Source organism: Prionailurus viverrinus, chromosome C1 (genome assembly GCF_022837055.1).
Source record: "Prionailurus viverrinus isolate Anna chromosome C1, UM_Priviv_1.0, whole genome shotgun sequence".
Taxonomy (NCBI): Eukaryota; Metazoa; Chordata; class Mammalia; order Carnivora; family Felidae; genus Prionailurus; species Prionailurus viverrinus.
The window spans coordinates 61114917-61135291 of record NC_062568.1 but is presented as its reverse complement, the minus strand read 5'-3'; the positions used below and the strand labels follow the sequence as shown (position 1 = coordinate 61135291).

General features: G+C 33.9%; 1 protein-coding gene across 25 annotated transcripts in view; it reads left to right on the top strand.

The window, feature by feature from the left end:
• Positions 1-20375, top strand: part of XIRP2 (xin actin binding repeat containing 2) — a 698239-nt gene that overhangs the window by 293788 nt on the left and 384076 nt on the right. Inside the window, exons 1-2 of one of the 25 annotated variants that reach the window (XM_047872628.1) lie at positions 11286-11296; positions 19246-19249. The exons of 21 other annotated variants lie outside the window; for them this stretch is intronic. The gene's annotated coding sequence lies outside the window, so the exon portion shown is untranslated. Of the gene's footprint in view, positions 1-6395; positions 6449-9865; positions 9999-10655; positions 10666-11285; positions 11297-19245; positions 19250-20375 lie in introns of those variants that run through there. 3 more of the 25 variants (XM_047872616.1, XM_047872629.1, XM_047872627.1) reach the window with 3 other exon arrangements.

The following is a 20375-nucleotide window of genomic DNA, read 5'->3' as shown; positions in this document are numbered from 1 at the left end:
AACATTGCATACTCATGGATTGGAAGAACAAATGTTGTTAAAATGTCGGTACTATCCAAAGCAATCTATACATTTAACGCAAAGCCTATCAAAATACTGTCAGCATTTTCACCGAGCTAGAACACACAATCCTAAACTTTGTATGAACCACAAGAGACCCTAAATAGCCAACACAACCTTGAAAAGGAAAAGCAAAGCTGGAGGCATCACAATTCCAGACTTCAAGTTATGTTACAAAGCTGTAGTGATCAAAACAGTATGGTACTGGCACAAATATAGACACACAATCCAGCATTTTCACATAATTTCTATAGTTCACACCTGGGAGCAGAAATTTCTACTGTTCTGATTTTGGCATATATTACAACCTTCCCTGAAACTTAGGGTATAGTGTGCCCTTTTCTCAGCCTCTCTTTCTTCTCACAGAAAACTCATTTGCTCTTTCTTAAAATCTTTCTGATGAGGATAAATTTTACAAAATCAGAAAATGTATTTTTAGATGAAAATATTCTAGCTATCTAGAAGAAGATATAAAAGCTATAGAGTTGGTGCTTCCTCTTCAATTGAGTAGAGTACCCAAGGGCCTGACCTCAGTCAGGTAAGAGGCTATTGACCTTTCCTTATATTTTGTCAAGTATGTGGGTCCTGAAAGTGAAAGGAGCATTTAAAAAACTCAAGTGAGCAAAGAGTTATTAAGACAAAAGGGGAGTAAATCACTGGGGAATCACAATACTGCTCTTGATACATCTAATACACTGCTTCCATATAAAATGAGATGGTGAGTATCATCTCTCAGAATACGTAAGGAGAAATCTTCATTTTAGGCAGAGCAACATATTATTAAAAAAACACTACTGATTATCATTCATAATATATTTGTACTACACAAATATCATTGTAGCAGAACAAAATGCACTGAACCCATGATTTCAAATACACCTTTGGGCTCAACTGACACCCACATATTGGTTTATTACACTATTCTCCAAGAAAAGGAACTAGAGCTCCTTGGAGAACTGGCTGACTCTAGCACTTGGGCAGGGAAATTAGAAATGAGCCTGGAGCATTTTGTGTTAAAGAAAAAAGAAAAAAACTCTCACTAATAGGGGTGGTCAAAGGGATATAAGAACCAACAAAAAAAAAATGGTTCTAATGGCCATATGTAAAACATATTGAGCAACTAAATAATGTTGAATAAAAGCCCAATGTACATAATGAATATGATACCATACTTAATAAATGAATTATTGAGGGGTGCCTGGGTGGCTCAGTTGGTTAAGCATCTGACTCTTGGTTTTGGCTCAGGTCATGATCTCATAGTTTCATGAGTTTGAGCCCCATGTCAGGCTTTGTGCTGGCAGCAAGGAGCCTGCTTGGGATTCTCTCCCTCTCTCTCTCTGCCTCTCCCCTACGTGTGCTGTCTCTTTCTCTCTCAAAATAAATAAACTTAAACAATTAAAAAAGTAATTAATTACAGAATAAATTAACAAATGGAAGACAAGAGACAAATATCCTACACAGAATTCCAAATAATTTATGCAGATAATTTGACCTAAAGGAGGAGGGGGAGCATAACTCTCTAGTCCCTCAATATGGTTGTATATAGTAACTGCTTTCCAAAAAAGGTAGTATAAAAAGAGGGGGGAGGAGTAACTTTAGAAGTAAAGAAATCTGTAAAGCATTACCTCAGCCAAAGGATCAAGGTCAACATCAACAGTCATATTGATTGCTTGTAATCTTGATAAGATGTGATGAAAATGTGCTTTTACCTCTCTGATATTTTTCCTCAAAACTCTAGTCTAATTATGAGAAAAACACCAGACAGACACCAGTTGAGAGACATTCTACAGTACCTGGCTAGTACATCTCAAAACGGTTAAGGTCATCAGAAATAAGGAAAATCTGAGAAAGTGTCATAGCCAAGAGGGGTCCAAGAAGACACGACACATATATGTGATATCCTGGGTGAAATCCTGGAATACAAAAAGGACACTGGTAAAAATTATGGAAATTTGAATAAACTGTGTACTTTAGTTAATAATAATCTGGTTCATTAACTATATTGAACCAATATTGGTTCATTAACTATAACAAGTATGCCGTATTAATATAAGATATTCATAATAGCAGAGACTAGGTATAAGGGTATATGGATTCTGTCTGTTCTATTTTCTCTTTCTCTTTCTCTTTTTAATCTAAAAGTGAATTTAAAAATGGCCTTTGCTTAAAAAGTGTAGTCTACAATAAAAAGATGGATATATGTGAGCCTAAAGACCATTAAAAGCCCAGAAAAAGCCACTTAGGCATTGCAAAAGATGCATGGAAGAAAATGTTTATATCCTAATTAGATGTGTTGACAGGATTTTGTGAATTTACTTTATATTTACTCCCCATTTTCAATATGTTTATATGCAAATTTTGAGTGGAAAACTGGCATTGAGTTAAATCAAAGTTTCAGTCCTTAAAACAGCACAAGCTTTTATAGATTATTTAATTCCTCCAGTCCTAACTTTCCTGAGCAAGTAGAATATTTCATTTATGAAATCATCTCCAACTCTAATATTTTATATTCTAAATTGCTTGATAGATATTATTTTAGTTTGAAAAAATTACCTTCTGATATGAATCTGATAACAGAATTTAGACACATCATATATAAACATGCCTTTTAATTCCTTTTCAAGCTCCCTTGTTATTACATTTCTTTATGGGTTACCATATTCCAACATTAAAATAAACATGAGTATAAAATATGGTTCACAAACAAAGTAGTGAAACTTCATGTGATTCTTGAGTAGAAAATAAGGTATTGCTTAATGAAGAAATAAAGAGAACAAAATATGCTTTATAGGGATGTCGGTGAAAATTGGAAGTGACTGAATACAGAATCAGTTTGCATGTATTCGCCTCAAGCTGTGGAGGCAAAGAGTAATGTTTGGATGAAATTTTTCACTGTAGTGTGACTCAATACCAAAGTATAAGAGACCACCCATTATATTCACATGAGATACATACCAATATATTTGTGAATTCCCAAATCAATAATGCAATTTTAGCATAACTTCCCCTCAACATTCAGTAAAATGTAATAGACAATTTTAAGTGACATTTGTTGCCTTTGATAATTCCCATAGTAATAAATGCGTTTAAAAAACTATTAATTTTTTACTAAAATTCCACACCATGTAACAATTATTTTTTCCTTATGAACATTAATTTACAGCTTAACTGAATCAACCAAATATAAGTGATGATAACAAATGAAGCTGTGCTGTTTGGGCAATAAGATGCACTTGATGTATGACAATGATGAGTATGTGTTTTGTTTAATAGGATGAAATCAGTTTACAACAATGGAGAAAGTCCCTTCAAATATTTTTGTGGCCCTCAGCAAAGACATCACCAAAATTCAGACATTGGGGAAAAAAATGAGGGATATAGGGCTTTTTGTAAATGATAGGCTCTTAAGCAGCATCACAAATTCAGTTCTTATAAGATCATGTGTGGTTTTGAATCTCTGTTTCTCCTTCTTTTCCCAATCTCCTGGATACTTATTCTGAATAGTATTTGACTCTCCTTCCCACGGTGCTTCTACCAGTACCACATTCATAGACTTCCTGAAGTCCTTGTCCACCATCAAGTTAAATCTCATTATGTATACTACACTACATAATACTATAGTTCAAATATCGCTTGTGATCAAGAACCAATTTTTTTTTAAATCAACTATGTTAGGTATTAGTTTATATACCACAAAACACATTTTAAATGTACAATTTAAATGAGTTCAGACAAATGCATATGCCTTTTTAACCACTACCACAATTAACATCAAGACCACTTCCATCATTCCCAAAGACCCCCACTTGTCTTTTCCAAACCCCACCCTCTACCCTGGCTCTAGGTAAACCCTGTTCTGCCTTGTATGACTGTATGTTACATTTGCCTTTTCTAGAGTTGCATATAAATGTAACAATACAGTATATTGTCTTTTGCTTCTTGCTCTTTACATTTAGCATAATGGGTGTTTTGAGATTCATCCACATTGTGAAATGTGTCAGTATTTCATTAGTTTATGTCGCTGAGTAGGATTCCATTGTATAGATATTCTGCAATTTGTTTATACATTCCCTGACAAATAATTAGGTTGTTTCCAGTGGTTTGGGCTCTTATGATTGAAACTGAAATGAACGTTTTTGTGCATTTTATAGATAAGTTTTTAGTTCTTTGGTGTAATACAAAGACTTGGTATTGCTAAATTGTTAAAAATAAGGGCATGTTTAGTTTATAAGAAACTGCCAAAACTTTTTCCAAAAAGTAGTGGTGCCATTGTTACACTTCCACATAAAAGGCAAGGCAAGATCCAGTTACAAATTTTCATCAACTATTGATTTTGTCAGTATTTTTAATATTAGCCATTCTAGTAGATATGAAATAATGTTTTGTTATGTTGTTAATTAATCCCCTAATGACAAATGACAATGAGCATCTTTTCACATGCTTGTTGGCTATTCTTATATATTTGGTGAAGTGTCTATTCATTTGCCCATTTTAAAAATTGGGTATGAGTTTTTTGTATGTTGTGGATGGAGCTTCCTTGACAGATATGTGTTTTGCCTATATTTTCTCCCAGTCTATGGCTTGCATTCTTGTTTTAATCATGTTGTCTTTCAGAGAACAAAGTTTTTAATTTTTATGATGCTAGTTTTATCTTTTTATTGTTTTTGCTTTGTATCTAAGAATTTTGTTTTTACCTATTCAAGGTTTGCAAAGATCTCATGTTTCTTATATAAAATATATTTTATAATGATAGCTTTCATGTTAGAACTATTCACCTTAAGTTATTGTTTATGGTTAGAGATAAGGAGTAGAATTCACTTCTTTTTCACATGAATATCCAATTGTTCTAGCATCTTTAATTGAAAATATTTGTCCCCTATTTCTGAATTTTCTTTTTTCGTTAATCTATATATGTTTTTGTCAAAACCACACTATCTTAATTACTATAGTTTTATAGTGAGTTTTGAAATACAAATTTGTTCTTTTTTATTTTTTTTAAACATTTATTCATTTTTGAGAGAGAGAAAGAGCGTGAGTGGGGGAGGAGCAGAGACAAAGGGAGACACAGAATCTGAAGCAGGCTATAGGTCTGAGCTGTCAGCACAGAGTCCAAAGCAGGACTCAAACTCATGGACCGCGAGATCATGACCTGAGCTGAAGTTGGATGCTTAACTGACTGAGCCACCCTGGCGCCCCACAAATTTGTTCTTTAAAAAAAATGGTTTGGCTGTGCTAGATTCTTTGCATGTGCATATATATTTTAGAATCAACTTGTCAATTTCTTCAAAATAATTTTCTATGACTTTGATTTAGATTGGTTATAATTTGAAAAGCAAAATAAGTGAGATAAGTAAGGTACTCACAGCCATGGGATTCATTGATCTTACCATATACTCATCATGCAGAAACAACAGAACCTGAGGAAATGGTGAAATGGTTACTGTATATTCACTTATGACAAAGCTGAGCAATGACAAAGCCTTAAGGCTTGTGTGGTGGTGCTGGTGACTTTTAATATATGCCATGATAAACATATGAAGGCATTTATCCCATGGCCAGAAGAAAGCATGTGTCCTGGACACAGTGGGGAAGTAAAAAGGATAATTTGTGGTTTTTGTATGTATACCTCTTTGGATTTGGTTGGTTGTGAAATTTAGTTTCCAAGTGAGCTGTGCTTTTATGGGAGAGACAGCTATCACCAAGTTGAATTGGAAATTGAGGCTTCCATCTAGCCACATTATGCACCTTCTGATCCTGAACAAATAGCAAAGAGACCAGTGTACTGCCTGTGATGATGAATCCCAACCATCAAGGGGAAATATGGTTCCTGCCATACAACAGGGACAAGGAAGAGTATGTCTAGAATCAAGGGATTCTTTCAGACACCTATTTCTAGTAGAATTTTTAGTGGATAACTATAGCAATCTCATACAAGAGAGGCACAGGCATCTCAGACCTTGATGAATGAAGATTTTGTTCACCCAACAAGTGAGGATCATTGATTAGCTGTATTCTTACTGAGGGAAATGACATAGAAGGGGTCGTGGAAGAAGGAAACCATTTGTAAGGTGTTTATAGTGGCATTGGTTATTTACAAAAACAAGAACTGCAGCAGCTAAACATATATATCTATCACTGATCATCTATCTATCATCTCTCTCCTTTCCTTCAATAGTTTATAAAACATGTTATATTGGTATTTAAGTTACATGATATCATTGGATGATGGTGACTGATCAAGAAATAAGTACCAGCTAAAAATGGATGAAATTATTTATGAAAGTTCTTTTTCCCATTTTTTATCCCCATTTGTAGGATGAATGATTGCACCATGTTGTGATGTGGTAATTTAGACACACACAGAAGTGTGTGTATGGAAGCTCAGAAGGTAAACTGGAAGAACAAACTAGATCAGAAATTTTCAGTTCATGTTCAGTACCATCTCTACCTTTCTAAGATTTTCTATCAGCCACAGCAATTGCTGTCAATATTACACTTCTAAGATTTTCTTGAAGAAATTTTCAGCCAGTGAAAGTCAGTGTCAAAATATTTGGAAGGCAGAAAAGAAGCCATTATTTTCTTGTGGCAACTGTTGGTAGAGGTTTGGACAATGGCAAGTGGCACACCAGATTTCGTTTCAAGGCACCCAATTTAGCGCTGCAAAAAGCTGAGGTTATTTATGGTGACATCCCTCTGTTCTCTATATTTACAGATTTCCTGAAGGCTAGAAGTGGCCTCAATGACCTTTGTTTCTCAACTCTTCCAATTACTCTAGAAATCTTATATAGATATCCTTAGGTAAAGAAGTGACAGAAATAGAGCATGGTGTGGGCTTTTGATGTACTGATAATGTTCTATTTTTAAATCTGGGTCTTGTGACATGGGTAAGTTTATACTAAAAAAATTCATTGAACTATAAAACTATGCTATGTATATCTTACAGATGCACATTATACTTCAATTAAAAATTTGTAGTGACAACTTTTGGTCAAAATGTGTAGAATAGCTTTTATTGTTCTGGCTAATCCCTGACTGATACACAAATATAAACCAATAAATGGGAGCTATATTATTGCTGTAAATCTCATCAAGCAGGCTTTCCACCTCAATTTGCCCATGTTAGCCACCTATTTTCTGTGAAACACAATAAGCTTCACTTTGTTTTCTGTGGAAATAAGTCATCTGGAAGAGATTCACAATTTCCTCCTTCTTGAGTGTTCTTTTTAAATTTTTTTTAATGTTTATTTATTTTTGAGACAGAGGGAGACAGAGCATGAGTGGGGGAGGGGCAGAGAGAGAGGGAGACACAGAATCTGAAACAGGCTCCAGGCTCTGAGCTGTCAGCACAGAGCCTGATGCAGGGCTCGAACCCACGAACCGTGAGATCATGACCTGAGCCGAAGTCGGACGCTCAACCAACTGAGCCACCCAGACGCCCCTCTTGAGTGCTCTTAATGGAATTATTCACCATTTCTGACGTTTTGCTCTTATTTTCATGTTAGTGGTCATTGCACAGTCATCAAATTTTTACTCTCTATAGCATGAGCTCATATTAATGTTCATCTTTCTGATTTTTCTGTTTAAGTAAATATACAACATGTCTCATATACTGTGAAATAATTTATAATACCATCATTGGAAAGATGAGGGATACAATAATATCAAAGAAAGTTATATAAAATGAATATTCAGATACAAAAACAGCAGACTTTGTGTAAGGTCCAGGATGTTCTTCATGATGATCCAAGTTTCTGGGGAAGAAAAGATTTGTTTTCTCAAGGGGGTTATGCAACTCCATGAAGAGTTGAACCATGACCCAAACATTTATTAAATAGCTAACATTTACGTCAGAGGTTCTTTTTCTTCTTCCTTTGTAGGGTTTATAAAAACAGAGGCAGACAGGCTCAATCACTGATTGTGCAGCATTGCCATGAAGTAGGATAGCCAATCAGCTCCTGCTTGCTCATGTTTCATGTTTCCTCTTCTTTGGAAATGCAGGTTTATGAAGTCATTTTCTTCCATCAAAAGTCTATGTTGTCTTTTCTATATACATTCTTTAGCTTATAAATGTTCTCCTCCATATTCTTGTTCAGCTTGAGAGGAAACATTTTTGTAATAACATGGTCAACAGAAGTGATCCAATCTGTAACATTAACTTATAAAATTTGTTCTTAACATTTTCAGAGAAAACTTTATTTACCATAAAGCCAATCAGTTACAGAACTACTGCCTTTCCCTGGTTTCATAGTAAAAAATTTTATGTGAATCAGTATTCAATTGAATAACATTTTTTCTTTTTCATATCTTTATGAAAAGAGTTGATTATCTTTTCCATTTTATCTAACCCGTTTGCTCTCCATGTTTCGAGCAGTGGCTTTAAACATTTCCACTTCTAGCCTTTTCTCATTTTTCTGACAGGGAAGAGGAAATGGTTAAAGCCCGATTGCTAAGATTCACAGCGTGGCTTTACCACTTATTATGTGATCTTTAGCAAGTTGTACAGCCATACTGCTCATTTTCTTTATCTGGAAAATGAATATGAAGATAGAACCTACCTTGTAAGATTGAAGAAGGATTAAACAAATTAGATTTATCAAGTGTTAGAAAGTATATGACAAATAGTAAAAGTTGTACAAATGATGCCCTGTTGAAATAAGTAATGTCTGTATCTATGTAAATGTGCATATACATACATACACACACACACACATACACACACATTCACACACACCATTTTAAAGCATACAGTTCATTGCTACACTCTATGCTCCACGTGGTCAGCTTACAAGTCCATTTTGGTCATCATTATATCTCTTTTAACTTGAACAGTCCATGGCATGGAATTGATGTTCAAGAAAAATTAAAAAGATTGAATTACATTTAAGTCACAAATTTAAAATTATATTCTTAGCTTTCTTCCAAATTTCCATTTTCTGGTAAGAACAATCACTACTTTAAGCCTCTTTGCTCTCTCATTTCCACAAGTGGCACTACTGACCAATTTTTCTTAAGGACTGTCTCTCACCAAGAGACAAAGACTTATCACTTCACTAGAGTTCACTAGATACGCAAGTAGAGAACAACAAAGTCCTGTGGAAATGCATATGTTAGGAGGTCCGCTTGTATCAGTTACCAACTGAGAGACCTGCCACTGCTCCCTGCCCTCAGAATGCATGCAATTCAAATGTATGTTTCAAGAGAATGACCTAGTCATCAATGTCACCTTCAGAACCAAGAGTTAATTGTCATATACACAGATGTTGAACATATTTACTTTAAGAGTATACTGTAATTCTAGATTATTGTTGATCTACATACCATAGATTTATACTCTATGATTATTCTAGATTATCTCAGCTACTTCTGATTTGTAGCTTTTATAACAGGAATATATGTTCATAAAGATGTTGATGTAGTTTTTCAAACGTAACAGAAAGGTAACAAAAAACTGTTAAAAGATTAGAAATCCTGAATTTTTTCTGTACATTGTATTTTAACATTATGTGTATATATAACATATATGTGTCTTAATATATGTAATGTCCATCTGTTATGTATTATGTATCTGCTGATTAAAGTATATTAGGAAACAGGGAGAATGAGATCTGCATGAGACAATAGATTCCTGAGAAAATACATAGGGACCAAAGAAAGTTATAAATGCTTATCTGGGTAAACCTGTGAAGAAAGAAATAATTACTGAAATTTGTTTAGAATGTGGCATCGTATATAATTTAGGAAATATTTGATGTGATTTGGACTATTGTCATTGAATCTATTCTCCTATTTTCTCTTGATGTGCCAGGTGTCTGGACCAGTGAGTCACCTAGATCCTCTATAGCAGATGGTTCTCTGTATTCATTTAAATTAAAATAATAACATTTTCATCCTAGAAGTTGATTGAAAAGAAAGAAAGGAGTTAGTGATTTTTAAGCAAGGTAAATGCTTTTGTCTGGCTTTGTGGCATATCAGTAAAATCTGGATTATGTGGTCTATTCTACGCATGATCTATGTCATCATTTTCAAAGAGAAAAGTCCTGTAGAGGGAAAAAAATCAATTCATATAGTGTCAAGAATACACAGCCTACCTTCCAAACCCTATCTGTTCCCTAAATTTTATTCTTGCTAATTCTTTTTATGAAGACCAGGTAAAATTCAGTGTTTTACATTTTGTTCCTCTTACTAATGTTAGTTTTCTGTGTACAGGTCCTGGTATGTCATTAGGATTTTCTAATTGGATCACTAAAAGAGAACATTTTAAATTTGAAGGAATGATTATCTCCTCAGGATGACATAGCTGCCATACATTTTAGAGGTGGAAACACTGGGTAAAATACTTCACTACCTTTAAAAACTCCATGATATTATACATGTAAGAATTTTTTAAACACTTTAACTTCTATGTAGAGTAAGGTATCTATAAAAAGATATGAAGAATTACTGAGGAAAGCAAGACAGAGATCATTAATATAATAATATGTACTCAAAATATAGGCTGGTAACAAAAGTCATTGTTAAGTAGGTATCTCTGGATCTTGGTTGAATGGAGGTAAAGGGAGATGTGAGAAATTCAGTAGATCATGAACTTAAAAGGCTGGTGGATGTGTGGCAGTGTTGTCTCAAATATGGTCGGGAGTCCAAAGTAGTAAGCTAAGAGTAAATTTTCTTTGGGACTGAATTTAAGACAAAGAGCAGGGTAGGGAATGGGGAAGTAAAACGGTGTAAGGTGTTTAATATGGCACACACCTTTTGTGGATGATGACTAAAAAGAGTTGTCAAATAGAGACAATAGACAAATGTTTTGGTCTAATGAAACATATTTATTTCATCTATTAATTTACTTATTAATCACTAATTTTGATAATATATATTGAATACCATACCTTTGTGTGCATAGATCCTGTAAATACAGAGAGAAGAAAAAGAACACATATGATTTTATAGAAGGGAATTATTAGAAATATGCAATTATATGTAATAGGAAAAGAAAATAATTGTGTGCTCAGAGATACTATAGTAGGTGGTAGGAATTTAGCTTAAGGTATGAGGGAAGGTTTCTTTAAGAAAGTGTCATTGCAACTGAGACCTAGAGATGGAATTATCTAGACAGTGAGTGGGGAAAAGGGCCTCCCACGTGAAGAGAATAGCAGGTTCAGCAGCTCCTGAGTTAGAAAAAGGCTGGCAAGGTTGTCAGGAACCAAGGAAGTGCAGACAGGCTCCAGTGTTGTGAATAAGAGTTTTATGAAGCAAGGATAGTAAGGTAGGTCAGTCCTAAAGGACCTTGTAGAACATAGTAAAATGTTACATTTCATCCTCTATGCAAGTAAAAGCCATTTGAAGTTTTGAGAGGGAAAGTGATGTGATCCGACGTATGTTTTATTGATATTCTTCAGATTACTGTACGGAAATGGATAGAAGGGATATTAAAAGGTCAAGAGTGGAAATACAATAGCATTTGTCTAAGCTAGAGTTGATAGTGGCAAGGATGAGGGCAGTGTTGATGAGAAGTGTTGGCAGATGGACAGATTCTGTAGTATATCAGTATGCTGAAAGCATTAAGGAAGCACTCAGACCCATGGGACCAGGAATGACATAGGCCCGCTTGGCAGGCTGGACAGCTATAGCTTTGGTGACTGGTTAGAAAATAGGCATTATTAATTTTAAATCCTGCTGAGATCTAAGAAATGTTAGAAATCTATTGACCCTCCATATTGCTAACACTCACATGTGCCAAGAGAACAGCTGGGATCTGTCTAGAGCTTAAATTTATGAGTTCTAACTACAGTAAAGAGCTGAAATCATACTATTAGGAATCTAGTTTAGTTACATCATTGAATCACTGGCAAAGTAGTATTCTGTCACCTAGTCTGGGAACCTATCCACTTTTATAAGTTCTTTCTCTGTGGAATAAAATCAGTGTACATTGAAAGAAACAGGGCTCATGAAAAGTAGAAAAGTGGCAGGGAGAATTCATTCTAAGGTTGGATAAATGGAAGGTCCAGATATAGCTGTTCTATCAAAGGTGAGAGTGAACTGAAATTAAATGACTTACAAATTCTCCAAAAATTTTTTAATTAAAAAAATTTTTCAAGATAATACATAAGATGTACTCCTCATTTAAAAACAAATAAGAAGCTCTTGCAGAACTAGAATTAGATAGAAAGCTTCTGAACATAATTGAAGTTTAAGCTAAGAATTAGTATCAGGTTTAGGGTGAGATTTAGGATTATGGTTACAGATTTCCTGAAACAAATACCAGTACATTGTTAAGAGTAAAAATATCAATTATTCTTATTAAAATCAGGACCAAAGATTTCTCATGAAAATTAAAATTACCTAGACTATAAATATTAGGCAATGCAATAAATGTGAGAAAAATACTATAAATATACAAAGGTAGAAAAGTTATTATTTTCATATAATGTAATTATATGTCTAAAACTCCAAGAGAAATATGTAATATTTCTATGTAATTTCTAGGTAATTATGAAAATAGTAAGAGAAACTACTAAAATGGTTAAAAATTAGTACAGCTTTTTAAAAATTCGCAAAGAAAAATTTAAAATTTTTGCTTATATGAGCCATACATCCAAAATGTCAATAGACATTTATTGTCTATTGTACCTGTATTTTATTTAAATAAAATTTAAATAAATAAATTTAAAGTTATAATGTACCTTTATTTTATTTTTTGTTTCACGTTTTTTTAATTGCAGTTAAAAAATTTATTTTTTTACACACACATACAAAATGTCCATTATATATCATTACCTAAAAACATGCTTTTATTTTTGAAAAAAAATGGCAGCATCATACGAAGACCTACTATATATGTCCTGAAAATGTCTGGCAGAACTTACGTTAATTATTTTTCCTTATTTATTTATTTATTTATTTTTATTAATTTTTAAAATTTAAATCCAAGTTAGCATAAAGTACAACGATTTCAGGAGTAGATTCCTTAATGCCTCCTACCCATTTAGCCCATCCCCCACCCACAACCCCTCCAGTAACCCGGTATGTTCTCCCTATTTAAGAGTCTCTAATGTTTTGTCCCCCCTCCCTGTTTTTATATTATTTTTGCTTCTTTTCCCTTATGTTCATCTGTTTTGTATCTTAAAGTCCTCATATGAGTGAAGTCATATGATTTTTGTCTTTCTCTGACTAGTTTTGCTTAGCATAATACCCTCTAGCTCCATCCACGTAGTTGCAAATGGCAAGATTTCATTCTTTTTGATTGTCGAGTAATACTCCGTTGTATATATATATACCACATATTCCTTATCCATTCATCCATCGATGGACACTTGGGCTCTTTCCATACTTTGGCTATTGTCAATAGTGCTGCTATAAACATGGGGATGCATGTGTCCCTTCAAAACAGCACACCTGTATCCTTTGGATAAATGCCTAGTAGTGCAATTGCTGGGTCGTAGGGTAGTTTTTAATTTGGGGGGGAACCTTCATACTGTTTTCCAGAGTGGCTACACCAGTTTGCATTCCCACCAGCAGTGCAAAAGAGATCCCCTTTCTCTGCATCCTCGCCAACATCTGTTGTTGCCTGAATTGTTAATGTTAGTCATTCTGACAGGTGTGAGGTGTGATATCCCATTGTGGTTTTGATTTGTATTTCCCTGATGATGAGTGATGTTGAGCATGTTTTCATGTGTCTGTTTGCCATCTGGATATCTTCTTTGGAGAAGTTCCAATGCATGTCTTTTGCCCATTTCTTCATGGGATTGTTTGTTTTTTGGGTGTTGAGTTTGATAAGTTCTTTATAGATTTTGGATACTAACCCTTTATCTGATATGTCATTTGCAAATATCTCCTCCCATTCCATCAGTTGTCTTTTAGTTTTGCTGATTGTTTCCTTTGCTGTACAGAAGCTTTTTATTTTGATGAGGTCCCAGTAGTTCATTTTTGCTTTTGTTTCCCTTGCATCTGGAGACGTGTTGAGTAAGAAGTTTCTGTGGCCGAGGTCAAAGAAGTTTTTTGCCTGCTTTCTCCTCTAGGATTTGATGGTTTCCTGTCTTGTGTTTAGCTCTTTCATCCATTTTGAATTTGTTTTTGTGTATGTTGTAAGAAGAGGTCCAGGTTCATTTGTCTGCATATCGCTGTCCAGTTTTGCCAGCACCACTTGCTGAAGAGACTGTCTTTATTCCATTGAATATTCATTCTTTCCTGCTTTGTCAAAGATTAGTTCGCCATACATTTGTGGGTCTCTTTCTAGGTTCTCTATTCTGTTCCATTGATCTGAGTGTCTGTTTTTGTGCCAGTACCATACTGTCTTGATGATTACAGGTTTGTAATACAGCTTGAAATCCAGGATTGTGATGCCTCCTGCATTGGTTTTCTTTTTCAAGATTGCTTTGGCTATTTGGGGTCTTTTCTGTTTCCATACAAATTTTAGGATTGTTTGTTCTAGCTCTGTGAAGAATGCTGGTGTTATTTTGATAGGGATTGCATTGAATATGTAGATTGCTTTGGGTAGTATCAACATTTTAACAATATTTGTTCTTCCAATCCAGGAGCATGAAATATTTTTTTCATTTTTTGTGTGCCTTCCTCAATTTCCTTCATAAGCTTTCTATAGTTTTCAGTGTATAGATTTTTCACCTCTTAATGAATTCAGCAAAGTCACAGGATACAAAATCAATGCACAGAAATTGGTTGCATTCCTATACACCAATAATGAAGCAACAGAAAGAGAAATCAAAGAATTGATCCCATTTACAATTGCACCAAAAATCATAAAGTACCTTGGAATAAATCTGACCAAAGAGGTAATTGCATTTTTAATGAAGTTAACATTTTGTAATTCAATGCCAATAAATACCCCTCACCTGTGTTAAAAAGGACAAACATGAAGGTTGTTACTTAAATTGTCTGTTATATCTACTTTAAAAATTCAGATTTTAAAATACACATTTTCTCAAACTACAAAAAAAAGTTAACATTTTTGCTGAAATTTTTGGTGTCATCTTTATAGACTTTTCCAAATAAATATTTTAAACATTTAAAATACATTTGTGGGAAATGGTCAGCTCTTCCAGGGAAAAATACAAAATGATATTTAAAAACAAAAGAGTAGTTGTCTGTCTCTGTAGGTCTTTCCATTCCCATAGCAGAGTTAAAATGATACCAATTTCCCAAGAAAAAGTTAAACAAAAATTTCTTTGATTTCTTTGTGAATAAAAGACTGGAATTACTTCAAATAAATGGGTCTATGTTACAATGATCTATACCAAAATATCTGCAAAATTTAGAACTGTTAAAATGCTCGAGGTCGTGGTCTCTAAAAGTATTATAATTAATAGAAATATATATGTTCAACTAAATTGCCTTGCTTAATTGAACATAATGTAATGATGGCAATTTGCATTTTTTTTTTACTTTGCCTTTTATTTCAATGCTAAATTTCATTGCACTAACTCTTAGTTCACTTGTTCTGACCTCAGAAACAGCCAAGGAACAAGAGCTATATATTTCTATGAAAAGGAAATATGAATTTCAATTCAGAACTCAATATTACTTAAACCAAAAAATTTAAAAATTACCCTAGACTTTCAATATAACTATTATAAATAACATTTTTAGATAATTTTTTTAGTATAGTTGACACACATTGCAACATTAGTTTTAGGTGTACAATTTAGTGATTTGACAAGGTTATGTTATGTTATGCTATATTCATACTATTATAGTATCATTGACTGTATTTCTTATGCTGTGTCTTTTCTTCCTGTGACTTACTTATTCCATAACTGGAAGCCTATATCTCCCTCTCCCTTCACTTATTTTGCCCAGCCTCCAACTTGCCTTCCCTGTGGCAACCATCAGTTTGTTCTTTGTGTTTATATGTCCAATTCTGCTTTTTGTGTATTAATTTTGTTTTACATTCCAATTATGAGCGGAATCCTAATGTTGTGTTTCTCCAGTCTGACTTTTTCACTTAGCATTATACACTCTAGGTCTATAATGTTCATTCAAATGACACAATCTTATTATTTTTTATGACCCTATAGTATTCCTGTGCATGTGTGTGTGTGTGTGTGTAGACATATTTTCTTCATCTCTTCTATTGATGCTCACTTAGGTTGCTTCTATATCTTAGCTGTTGTAAATAATGCTACAATAAACATAGGGGTACATATATCTTTCAGATTAATGTTTTCATTTTCTTTGGGTAAATACCCAATAGTAGAATTATTGTATCATATGGTATTCCCATTTTTAAATTTTTGAGGAAGATGAATACTGTTTTCCACAGTGGCTATATAAATTTACATTCCTACCAACAGTGCACTAGGGTTCCGCTTTGTCCACATTCTTGCCAACACTTGTTATTTCTTGTCATTTTGATTTTAGCATTCTGACAGGTGTGAAGTGGTATCTCATTGTAGTTTTGATTTGCATTTCCCTGATGACTGATGTTAAGCATCTTTGCATGTGTCTCTTGGCCATCTGTATGTCTTCAGGTCCTCTGCACATTTTTTAATCGAATTGTTTGTGTGAATTGCCTAATTTTCTTATATATCATTTGCAAATGTCCTCCATTCAGTAGGTTACTTTTTTGTTTGTTTTATTTTGTTGATGGTTTTATTTGCTGTGCAGAAGCATTTTGTTTTAATGTTGTCCCAATAGTTACTTTTGCTTTTGTTTCCCTTGCTTCAGGAGACATATCTAGAATCCAGAATTTTTATGGTGTCAGGTCCCACATTAGATCATTAATCCATTTGGAGATGAATTTTGTGTGTCCTGTAGGAAAGTGGTCCAGTTTCATTCTTTGCATGTAGATGTACGTTTTTCCCAGCACCATTTATTGAAAAGACTGTCTTTTTCCCATTGTATATTCTTGCCTCCTTTGTCATAGATTCACTGACCATATAATCATGGATTTAGTTTGGGGGTTTTAATTATGTCCCATTGATCTGTATGTTTATTTTTGTGCCAGTAACATACAATTTTGATTACTATAGCTTTGTAATATATCTTGAAATCTGGGATTGTGATACCTCCAGCTTTGTTCTTTCTTAGGATTACTTTGGCTGTTCAGGGTCTTTTGTGGTTCCATACAGATTTTAGTATTATTTGTTCTAGTTTTGTGAAACTATTGATATTTTGGTGGGGATTCCATTGAATCTATAGATTGCTTTCGGTAGTATGGATATTTTAACAATATTAATTCTTCCAGTCCATGAGCATGGAATATCTTTCCATTTGTTTGTGTCCCCGTCGATTTCTTTTATCCATGTTTTATAGTTTTTGGAATAAGATCTTTTACCTCTTTGGTTAAGTTTATTTTTATTTATTGTATTCTTTTTGGTGCAAGCATTTATAGATTTTAATAGGCATTGGGTGCATTATCTCTAATGCTTATATTTGAAGTGAAAAATTCATTATCAATTCCACTCATTGTATTTAAAATTTTAGAAATTGAATATGTGTGTGTGCACTTTCATATATAGTTTTCAAAATCTGTTTTAAATTTCTTCCAAAGGCATCTCTTTTGTAAAGCAAAGCAAACCAAAACTAATAGCTGCTGTAGCAGTCCTTTCCAAGGATGTTTAACAGTCAGTTTATTCTGCCAAACTATGTGTTTTTAGAATTATTTGAAGCAATTACTTTACAATTATTTAATAAGTTACATTATATAAGAATCCTTTTTAAAGAGTAAATTTTTACTTTTACAAAATGTACAAATTATTTGGGAATGCATATCTTTTTCATACCTAGTGATATGCAAAAGTAATTTGCAAAGGACAAGTGTCATATGCAAAAACATGCACATAAATGAATAGAAAAACAGTCAGATGGTAATTAGGAAGCCAGAAAAAAGGAAACTCTTCCTTATTCAGCTAGTGAGTTGAACTCAATAAAATTATTGGAATAGAGTCCTCAGTTGTGAAGAAATGAAAAAATGTTTCTTAGACTGAAGTAGTTCTTTTAACTCAAGAGAACATGTTATAAACTGTTGAACCAACGTCAGTGGATAACAATCTAATCCAATTTGTCTTTTTAATCAGTAGAGGAAAAGGATCTTTCATAATATTGATTCTTAAGCTAAAGAAGACTCTGAAACTATCTGAAAATAACCAAAAGATGGAAGTCTCACAAATTATTGAATCCTCCAGATAACTTATATGGTTGGTAACAGAGAAGAATAAAGATATATACCTATTATCTAGTTGATATAGAAGAAGAAAGGAAGCAGAATTCGACAAGGTCTTTGAATAATAGCCATACTTCTTACACTTAATGATATACATCGTTAAAACTCAAAGTCTTGGTCTTTGACAAATACTTTGATTCAAGATGATCTTTATTAGTTGCCATCTAACAGTACTTTCTGTTATACACTCTTGATGTGACTTTGGGCAACTAAATATACCTCTTGCAGCTTTAGTTTTCTCATGTGTGAAAATGGGGATATGGCATTTCTGTTGCAGGATGTGTGATGATTATTGAACATGTTAAAGCTTTTAACCAAGCACCTGACAGACAAAAGATGGAGGAAAATAGTGAATAGTAGTTTCCTTACCTATAAGAGATATTGAATGATTGAGGAGTTAATACAATTTTGTATTGTCTATAGCAAACTTACACCTTATAAGGAAAGATGCAAATAGTATATTTCTGGAAAGTTAGGGAAAGCATTGGAATTTTGTGTTCAGGTCAAATACCTCTTTAAAACATCCTCACACTGTGTTTCTCAGAGCAGGCAGTTATTAGAATGATTGCTTGGGAGCTGGGTCAGATTTTTTAAAAGCTCACAAAACAATGGAAAATAAATCTTTCATCTCCAAGTCATTTAAGCCCACTAATACTTGGTCCTAATAATTGTACCTAAAAATAAGACAAAAAAATTGACTATTGAAAAAAATTCAGTATCATGTTGTTTTCTTTCCATCTTTTATTCCTAACCATGCATTTGGAAAGTGAATTATTGTCAAACTTGAGATTCTTAGAGCTTTCTTTTTTAATGGAAAGATCAACAGATTAAAATTCAGAACTACAGTTTGGTATGGTCAAAGTTGAGGGGAAATTTGATTCATCATTCCTCACAGATTGTAAAGAAAGCATATAGTCAGTAACAATATGAAAAGCATGGAGGAGAAGAGGTAAAGGATACCCTAAAGTGTTTTTTTTAAAGAGAGAAGAGACTTGGGGAGGGGGGCAACTAAGGACAGTGAAACAAGAAAGGAACCCAGGAAAACAAATTTGCATCTGACATGGTCAGTTGCAGCCTGAGCATCATGGAGGGAGGGGTAAGGTCAAGGGAGCAAGAGGCATAGAGGAGAGCATCAGGTAACTCTTAGAATTACCCTGGCTCCAGGGAAACCTGAACTCCAGTGGGAGAGCAGGTATATTTAAGGTAGTCCAGGGAGCTTTAAAAAAAGAGGGGGCGGAATTGGATATCAGAAAACATTTTGTGATGCTGTAATGAGATCTCCGTGTTGGTGGATTCATGCCCTAAGGAATACAATGCAAGTCCTGTCATTTGAAACGTGTTGAATTACAGAGAGAAATCTACTTGGATACTCTGTGAGGAATCACTCTTATCACATCTTTTCTTTTATGGTTACAAGTGGGTTTTTTTTTTTTTTGGTTCAAAGTCTATGTTTTGTTTTGTGACCCAGCTGCTCCCTAAACAGAGGTACCTGAAGTTAGTTGGTGAGAGTTTTTATTATTTTTGTCTGTATAAAATTGTTTTTTATTCGTTTTTGGTTTTACTATGATGACTCTGCATTCCCTTTCTTTATCTGAACCTAGACAACAGTGAACTCAGAATTCCTCAGATAACTAGACCATCCAATTAGGGCACTTATATAGTCTTCATAAAGCACTTGGGTAATTGGCTCTTTACATTACACGATGTAAGGAAATGGAATAAAAGTAGGAAATAGGCACCCTTGGCTGCTTCTCATACCTGACTTGTTTGTGTGGCTTTCTGCAGGACAGGCTGTTACTCTGTGTTTGCTTTTGTACTAAATCTGGGAATGTTTGCCACTCACCATAGTGAAACATTTTGTCTTCCTAGGGATACAGATTTGTGTAGTTTTGCATTAACAAAAAGAAGCATTGTTTGTAAGTAGCCCAATATTTTTCAATGGGGGGAAACAAAGCACTGAAGCAACACTCAATTTTTCTTGGCAAACTGAAGTTACCGCGTTTTATTTTGATAAATGATGCTAATGAAGGTTGGGGACTTGTACAGGTGTGTAATTTTTCATTTCACTACACTATTGTTTTCCATTATTTTTGGTTAAGGCACCTACATGCTTTTAAACACATTCTGTTAGGCAGACAACTTT